The sequence below is a fragment of the Oncorhynchus mykiss genome, chromosome 21 (genome assembly GCF_057628025.1).
Source record: "Oncorhynchus mykiss isolate SJ-2025 chromosome 21, ASM5762802v1, whole genome shotgun sequence".
In the NCBI taxonomy this organism is placed as follows: Eukaryota; Metazoa; Chordata; class Actinopteri; order Salmoniformes; family Salmonidae; genus Oncorhynchus; species Oncorhynchus mykiss.
In genome coordinates this window covers 24,120,168-24,129,981 of record NC_143042.1, presented here as the reverse complement: position 1 = coordinate 24,129,981, position 9,814 = coordinate 24,120,168, and positions in this window count along the sequence as shown.

Sequence of the window (9,814 nt, the reverse complement as noted above, 5' to 3'; positions counted from 1 at the left end):
TGGGGACCTTCAATGCTGCAGATATTTTTTGGAACCATTCCCCAGATCTGTGCCTCGAAATAATCCTATCTCGGAGCTCTACGGACAATTCCTTCAGCCTCATGGCTTGGTGTTTGCTCTGGCATGCACTACCAACAGTGAGACCTTAAATAGACAGGTCTGTGCCTTTCCAAATCATGTCTAATCAAATTTAATTTACCACAGGTGTACTCCAATCAACTTGTAGAAACATCTCAAGGATGATCAATGGAAACAGGATGCGCCTGAGCTCAATTTCAAATCTCATAGCAGAAGGTCTGAATACTAATGTAAATGAGGTATTTCTGTTTTTTTTATACATTTGCAAAAGTTCTATAAACCTGTTTTCACTTTGTCATTATTGGGTATTGTGTGTAGATTGCTGAGGACTTTTATTTTATTTTAATCTATTTTAGAATTTGTAACAAAATGTGGAAAAAGTTAAGGCTTTAGGGATGAAAGGTGGCCAAAAGAGGAGTTGGCTTTAGGGATGATCAGTGAGATACACCTGCTGGAGCGCGTGCTACGGGTGGGTGTTGCCATCGTGACCAGTGAACTGAGATAAGGCAGAGCTTTACCTAGTATGGACTTGTAGATGACCCAGTGGGTCTGGCAACGAGTATATAGCTCCGCCTTATCTCAGTTCACTGGTCACGATGGCAACACCCACCCGCAGCACGCGCTCCAGCAGGTGTATCTCACTGATCATCCCTAAAGCCAACACCTCTTTTGGCCACCTTTCCTTCCATATATAGCGAGGGCCAGCCCACTAGAGCATACAAGTCGCGGTGGTGGGTGGTATAAGGTGCTTTAGTAACAAAACGGATGGCACTGTGATAAACGGTGGTGGCAGGTTAGCCTAGTGGTTAGAGTGTTGGGCTAGTAACCGAAAGGTTGCAAGTTCAATCTCTGAGCTGACAAGGTACAAATCTGTCGTTCTGCCCCTGAACAGGCAGTTAACACACTGTTCCTAGGCCGTCATTGAAAATAAGAATTTGTTCTTAACTGACTTGCCTAGTTAAATAAAGGTAAAACAAAAAAAATGCATCTAGTTTGCTGAGTAGAGTATTGGAAGCTATTTTGTAGATGACATCGCCGAAGTCGAAGGATTGATAGGATAGTCAGTTTTACTAGGGTAAGTTTGGCGGCGTGAGTGAAGGAGGCTTTGTTGCGAAATAGAAAGCCGACTTGAGATTTGATTTTGGATTAGAGATGTTTGATATGAGTCTGGAAGGAGAGTTTACAGTCTAGCCAGACACCTCAAATCAAATCAAATTTTATTTGTCACATACACATGGTTAGCAGATGTTAATGCGAGTGTAGCGAAATGCTTGTGCTTCTAGTTCCGACAATGCAGTAATAACCAACAAAAAATCTAACTAACAATACCAAAACTACTGTCTGTAAGGGGATAAAGAATATGTACATAAGGATATATGAATGAGTGATAGTACAGAGCAGCATAGGCAGGATACAGTAGATGGTATCGAGTACATGAGGTGAGTATGTAAACAAAGTGGCATAGTTAAAGTGGCTAGTGATACATGTATTACATAAGGATACAGTCGATGACATAGAGTACAGTATATACGTATGCATATGAGATGAATAATGTAGGGTAAGTAACATTATATAAGGTAGCATTGTTTAAAGTGGCTAGTGATATATTTACATCATTTCCCATCAATTCCCATTATTAAAGTGGCTGGAGTTGAGTCAGTGTCCGTGTGTTGGCAGCAGCCACTCAATGTTAGTGGTGGCTGTTTAACAGTCTGATGGCCTAGAGATAGAAGCTGTTTTTCAGTCTCTCGGTCCCAGCTTTGATGCACCTGTACTGACCTCGCCTTCTGGATGATAGCGGGGTGAACAGGCAGTGGCTCGGGTGGTTGATGTCCTTGATGATCTTTATGGCCTTCCTGTAACATCGGGTGGTGTAGGTGTCCTGGAGGGCAGGTAGTTTGCCCCCGGTGATGCGTTGTGCAGACCTCACTACCCTCTGGAGAGCCTTACGGTTGTGGGCGAAGCAGTTGCCGTACCAGGCGGTGATACAGCCCGCCAGTATGCTCTCGATTGTGCATCTGTAGAAGTTTGTGAGTGCTTTTGGTGACAAACCAAATTTCTTCAGCCTCCTGAGGTTGAAGAGGCGCTGCTGCGCCTTCTTCACGATGCTGTCTGTGTGAGTGGACCAATTCAGTTTGTCTGTGATGTGTATGCCGAGGAACTTAAAACTTACTACCCTCTCCACTACTGTTCCATCGATGTGGATAGGGGGGTGTTCCCTCTGCTGTTTCCTGAAGTCCACAATCATCTCCTTAGTTTTGTTGACGTTGAGTGTGAGGTTATTTTCCTGACACCACACTCCGAGGGCCCTCATCTCCTCCCTGTAGGCCGTCTCGTCGTTGTTGGTAATCAAGCCTACCACTGTTGTGTCGTCCGCAAACTTGATGATCGAGTTGGAGGCGTGCGTGGCCACGCAGTCTTGGGTGAACAGGGAGTACAGGAGAGGGCTCAGAACGCACCCTTGTGGGGCCCCAGTTTTGAGGATCAGCGGGGTGGAGATGTTGTTGCCTACCCTCACCACCTGGGGGCGGCCCGTCAGGAAGTCCAGTACCCAGTTGCACAGGGCAGGGTCGAGACCCAGGGTCTCAAGCTTGATGACGAGCTTGGAGGGTACTATGGTGTTGAATGCCGAGCTGTAGTCGATGAACAGCATTCTCACATAGGTATTCCTCTTGTCCAGATGGGTTAGGGCAGTGTGCAGTGTGGTTGAGATTGCATCGTCTGTGGACCTATTTGGGCGGTAAGCAAATTGGAGTGGGTCTAGGGTGTCGGGTAGGGTGGAGGTGATATGGTCCTTGACTAGTCTCTCAAAGCACTTCATGATGACGGAAGTGAGTGCTACGGGGCGGTAGTCGTTTAGCTCAGTTACCTTAGCTTTCTTGGGAACAGGAACAATGGTGGCCCTCTTGAAGCATGTGGGAACAGCAGACTGGTATAGGGATTGATTGAATATGTCCGTAAACACACCGGCCAGCTGGTCTGCGCATGCTCTGAGGGCGCGGCTGGGGATGCCGTCTGGGCCTGCAGCCTTGCGAGGGTTAACACATTTAAATGTCTTACTCACCTCGGCTGCAGTGAAGGAGAGTCCGCATGTTTTCGTTGCAGGCCGTGTCAGTGGCACTGTATTGTCCTCAAAGCGGGCAAAAAAGTTATTTAGTCTGCCTGGGAGCAGGACATCCTGGTCCGTGACTGGGCTGGATTTCTTCTTGTAGTCCGTGATTGACTGTAGACCCTGTAGATGCCTCACATGCCTTATATATGTCCACATATTCTAGGTTGAAACCATCCAGGGTGGTGATGCTAGTCGGGCGTGCGGGTGCAGGCAGCGAACGGTTGAAAAGCATGCATTTGGTTTTACTAGCGTTATATATAAACTCAGCAAAAAAAGAAATGCCCCTTTTTCAGGATCCTGTCTTCAAAGACAATTTGTAAAAATCCAACTAACTTCACAGATCTTCATTGTAAATTGTTTAAACACTGTTTCCCATGCTTGTTCAATGAACCATAAACAATTATTGAACATGCACCTGTGGAACTGTCGTTAAGACACTACCAGCTTACAGACGGTAGGCAAATAAGGTCACAGTTAAGAAAACTTAGGACACTAAAGAGGCCTTTCTACTGACTGAAAAACACCAAAAGAAAGATGCCAGGGTCCCTGCTCATCTGCGTGAACGTGCCTTAGGCACGCTGCAAGGAGGTATGAGGACTGCAGATGTGGCCAGGGCAATGTATTGCAATGTCCATACTGTGAGACACCTAAGACAGCGCTACAGGGAGACAGGATGGACTGTTGATCATCCTCGCAGTGGCAGACCACATGTAAGGATCGTTACACAGGATCAGTACATCCGAACATCACACCTGTGGAACAGGTACAGGGTGGCAACAACAACTGCCCAAGTTACACCAGGAACGCACAATCCCTCTATCAGTGCTCAGACTGTCCGCAATAGCCTGAGAAAGGCTGGACTGAGGGCTTGTAGGCCTGTTGTAAGGCAGGTCCTCACCAGACATCACTGGCAACAACATTGCCTATGGGCACAAACCCACCATCGCTGGACCAGACAGGACTGGCAAAAGTGCTCTTTACTGACGAGTGGCGGTTTTGTCTCACCAGGGGTGCTGGTCGGATTCACGTTTATCGTCGAAGGAATGAGCGTTACACCTAGGCCTGTACTCTGGAGTGAGATCGATTTGGAGGTGGAGGGCCCATCATGGTCTGGGGTGGTGTGTCACAGCATCATCGGACTGAGCTTGTTGTCACTGCAGGCAATCTCAACACTGTGCGTTACAGGGAAGACATCCTCCTCCCTCATGTGGTACCCTTCCTGCAAGCTCATCCTGACATGGCCCTCCAGCATGACAATGCCACCTGCCATACTGCTCCTCTGTGCGTGATTTCCTGCAAGACAGTGTTCTGCCATGGCCAGGGAAGAGCCCGGATCTCAATCCCATTGAGCACGTCTGGGACCTGTTGGATCGGAGGGTGAGGGCTAGGGCCATTCCCCCCAGAAATACCGGGAACTTGCAGGTGCCTTGGTGGAAGACTGGGGTAACATCTCACAGCACGAACAGGCAAATCTGGTGCAGTCCATGAGGAGGAGATGCACTGCAGTACTTAATGAAGCTGGTGGCCACACCAGATACTGACTGTTACTTTTGATTTTGACCCCCCTTTGTTCAGGGACACAGTATTCAATTTCTGTTTGTCACATGTCTGTGGAACTTGTTTAGTTTTTGTCTCAGTTGTTAAAACTTATGTTCACACAAATATTTGCTATATAGATAGATATATATAGATATAAATATATATATAGATATATACAAAAAAAATGCACCTTTATGTAACCAGGTAGGACAGTTGAAAACAAGTTCTCATTTACAACTGTGACCTGTCCAAGATAAAGCAAAGCAGTGCGACAAAAACAACAACACAGAGTTACACATAAACAAACGTACAGTCAATAACAAAATAGAAAATACATTTGAAAAATCTATGTACAGTGTGTGCAAGCGTAGAAGAGTAGGGAGGTAGGCAATAAATTGGCCATATTGGCAAAATAATTACAATTTAGCATTAATACTGGAGTGATAGATGTGCAGATGATGATGTGCAAGTAGAGATACTGGGGTGCAAAATAGCAAGAGGGTAAGTAATAATATGGGGATGAGGTAGTTGAATGGTTGTGCTATTTACAGATTGGCTGTGTACAGGTACATACAGGTACAGCTGCTCTGACAGCTGATTCTTAAAGTTAGAGAGGGAGATTTAAGAAGCATTCATTGGAAGCAGAGAACATGAAGGAAAGGCGGTCAAATTAAGTGTTCGCTTTGGGGATGACCAGTGCAATACACCTGCTGGAGCATGTGCTACGGGTGGGTGTTGCTATGGTGACCAGTGAGCTGACATAAGGCGGGGCTTTACCTAGCAAAGACTTATAGATGACCTGGAGCCAGTGGGTTTAGCGACGGATATGTAGTGATGGCCAGACAACGAGAGCATATAGGTCGCAGTGGTGGGTAATATATTGGGCTTTGGTGACAAAATGGATGGCACTGTGATAGACTACATCCAGTTTGCTGAGTAGAGTGTTGGGGGCTATATTGTGAATGACATCGCCGAAGTCAAGAATCGGTAGGATAGTCAGTTTTACGAGGGTATGTTTGGCAGCATGAGTGAAGGAGGCTTTGTTGCGAAATCAGAAGCCGATTCTAGATTTCATTTTGGATTGGGGATGCTTAATGTGCATCTGGAAGGAGAGTTTACAGTCTAACCAGACATCTAGGTATTTGTAGTTGTCCACATGTTCTAGGTCAGAACCGTCCAGAGTAGTGATGCTAGTCGGATGGGAGGGTGCGGGCAGCAATCGGTTGAAGAGCATACACTTTGTTTTACCAGCATTTAAAAGCAATTGGAGGCCACGGAAGGAGTGTTGTATGGCGTTGAAGCCTGTTTGGAGATTTGTTAGCACAGTGTCCAAAGAAGGGCCAGATGTATACAGAATGGTGTCATCTGCGTAGAGGTGATCAGAGAATCACCAGCAGCAAGAGCGACATCATTGATATATACAGAGAAAAGAGTCGGCCCGGGAATTGAACCCTGTGGCACCCCCATAGAGACTAACAGAGGTCAAGACAACAGGCCCTCCGATTTGACACACTGAACTCTATCTGAGAAGTAGTTGGTGAACCAGGCGAGGCAGTCATTTGAGAAGCCAAGGCTATCAAGTCTACCAATAAGAATGCGGTGATTGACAGAGTTGAAAGTCTTGGCCAGGTTAATGAAGACAGCTGCACAGTACTGTCGTTTATCGATGGTGGTTATGATATCGTTTAGGACCTTGAGCGTGGCTGAGGTGCACCCATGTTCAGCTCCGAAACAGCTGAGCTGTTGACCGGTGTAGGGGTAGCCAGGTGGAAAGCATGGCCAGCTGTCGAAAAATCTAGCCTTAGCTTTGCTAACTGACTGAGTATATTGGTTCCTGACTTCCCTGAAAAGTTGCATATCGCAGGGGGCTATTCGATGCTAATGCAGAACGCCACAGGATGTTTTTGTGCTGATCAAGGGCAGTCAAATCTGGGGTGAACCAAGGGCTATATCTGTTCTTAGTTCTACACTTTTTGAACGGGGCATGCTTATTTAAGATGGAGAGGAAAGCACTTTTGAAGAGAATCCAGGCATCCTGTACTGACGGGATGAGGTCAATATCCTTCCAGGATACTCGGGCCAGGTCGATTAAAAAGACCTGCTCGCTAAAGTGTTCTAGGGCGCGCTTGACAGTGATGAGGGGTGGTCTTTTGACTGCAGACCCATTATGCATGCAGGCAATGAGGCAGTGATCATTGAGATCATGGTTGAAGACAGCAGAGGTGTATTTAGAGGGCAAGTTGGTCAGGATGATATCTAAGAGGGTGCCTATGGTTACGGATTTAGGGTTGTACCTGGTAGGTTCCTTGATGATTTGAGAGAGAATGAGGGCATCTAGCTTAGATTGTAAGAAGGCCGGGGTGTTAAGCATGTCCCGGTTTCGGTACCCTGACAGTGCAAACTCTGAAGATGGATGGGGGGCAATAATTTCACATATGGTGTCCAGGGCACAGCTGGGGACTGAAGGGGGTCTATAACAAGCGACAAAGGTGAGAGACTTATTTCTGGAAGGTGGATTTTTCAAAGTAGAAGCTTGAATTGTTTGTGCACAGACCTGGATAGTATGACAGAACTCTGCAGGATATCTCGGCAGTAGATTGCAACTCCGCCCCCTTTGGCAGTTCTATCTTGTTGGAAAATGTTATAGTTAGGGAAATACATTTCAGGATTTTTTGTGGCCTACCTACGCCAGGATTCAGACAGGGCTAGGATATCCGGGTTTGCGGAGTGTGCTAAAGCAGTGAATAAAACAAACTTAGGGAGGAGGCTTCTTATATTAACATGCATGAAACCAATGCTTTTACGGTTACAGAAGTCAACAAATGAGAGCGCAAGGGAATGGGAGTGATGCTGGGGGCTGCAGGGTTAACCTCTACATCACCAGAGGAGCCGAGGAGGAGTAGGATAAGAGTACGACTAAAGGCTAAAAGAACTGGTCTAGGCGCGGAAGAATAGATTCAAGGCATAATGTACAGACAAGGGTATGGTAGGATGTGAGTACAGTGGAGGTAAGCCTAGGCATTGAGTGATGATGAGAGATGTTTTGTCTCTAGAGGCACCATGTAAGCCAGGTGCGGTCACTGCATGTGTGGGGGGTGGAACAACAGGGCTAGCTAAGGTATATTGAGCATGGCTAGAGGCTCTACAGGGAAATAACACGAAAATCACTAACCAAATCAACAATAGACCAGGCATATTGACATTAGGGAGAGGCATGTGTAGCCAAGTGATCATAGGTTCAGTGAGTAGCTAGGCGAGCTGGAGGCACGACGATTCAGACAGCTAGCAGGCTAGCAGATAAGCCTCAGGGGACATCGCAACGGGAGAGCCTGTTGAAAACCCCTCGGACGGTTACGTCAGCAGACCAGTCAAGATGGATTGGCGGGGCTCCGTGTTGGCAGCAAAGGTCCAGGCCCCTTGGCAAAAGAGGTAATTGAAGCCCAGGAATTGTCTGATGGATCTCTTCGGCTTGCCGGGAGATGGGCCTAGCTCCAGGCTATCTCCAGGCTATCTAGTGCTGGCTTCAGGAAAGAGACGTCAGCCAGGAGTAGGCACTCGGATAGCAGCTAGATAGCTGCGATGATCCGGAGTAAAGGTTCAGAGCTTGCAGTAGGAATACAGAGATGTGGTAGAGAAAAGCAGTCCAATGTGCTCTGGGTTGATATCGCGCTGTGCAGACTGGCAGGAATTGACCTGGCTGAGGCTGGCAGATGTTTGAGTTAATGATGATGACCGCTAGCAGTGGCTAACTGACTACTAGCTAGTAGATAGTTAGCTGGCTGAAGGGGGTTCCATATTGGGTGAGGCGGGTTGCAGATCCATACCACATTGGGTGAGGCGGGTTGCATGAGAGTATGTTCAGTCCGTAGATGGAAATTGAGATTAAAAATATAAAAAATATATATGAAATACACACAAAGAAAAACTATATATAGACTGGACGGGACAAAACAATCAAAACAGACATCCCACTGCTACACCATCTTGGATATACATGACCAAAAGTATGTGGAATTCCTGCTCGTCGAACATCTCATTCCAAAACCACGGGCATTAATATGGAGTTGGTCCCCCCTTTGCTGCTATAATAACCTCCACTCTTCTGGGAAGGCTTTCCACTAGATGTTGGAACATTGCTGTGGGGACTTCCATTCAGCCACAAGAGAATTAGTGAGGTCGGCCGAATAAGCCTGTCTCGCATTCAAGCATTCCAAATCATCCCAAAGGTGTTAAGGGGAAGGCTCTGTGCAGGCCAGTCAAGTTCTTCCCCACAGATCTTGACATACCATTTCTGTTTGGACCTCGCTTTGTGCACAGGGGCACTGTCATGCTGAAAAGGGTAAGGGCCTCCAAACTGTTGCCACAAAGTTGAAAGCACAAAATCGTCTAGAATGTAATTGTATGCAGTAGCATTAGTTCCAGTGAAGGGAAATCATAAGTGGCCCAGCAAGAACCATGAAAAACAGCCATTATTCATCCACCAAACTTTACAGTTGAAACTATGCATTGGGGCAGGTAGCGTTCTCCTGGCATCCGCAAAAACCCAGATTCATCTGTCGGACTGCCAGATGGTGAAGCGTGATTCATCACTCCAGATTAAGCACTTCCACTGGTCAAGAATCAAATTGAGGCAAACTTTACACCACTCCAGCCGACCCTTGGCATTGCGCATGGTGATCTTTGGCTTGTGCGGCTGCTCGGCCATGAAAACCCACTTCATGAAGCCCCCGATGAACAGTTCCTGTGCTGATGTTCCCTCCACAGGCAGTTTGGAACTCGGAAGTGAGTGATGCAACCGAGGACAGACAAATTTTACGTACTACTTGCTTCATTACTCTGCCGTCCTGTTTAGTGAGCTTATTTGGAAACTTCGCGGCTGAGCCGTTGTTGCTCCAATACTTTTTCACTTTACAATAACAGCACTTACAGTTGAAAGGGCCAGCTCTAGCAGGGCAGAAATTTGACGAACTGACTTGTTGGAAAGGTGGCATCCCATGTCGGTGCCAGGTTGAGAGTTACTGAGCTGTCCACATACTTTCCTTTGTGTATGAGCACATTTTTGACAGGGGTGGGTGAAATCAGTCG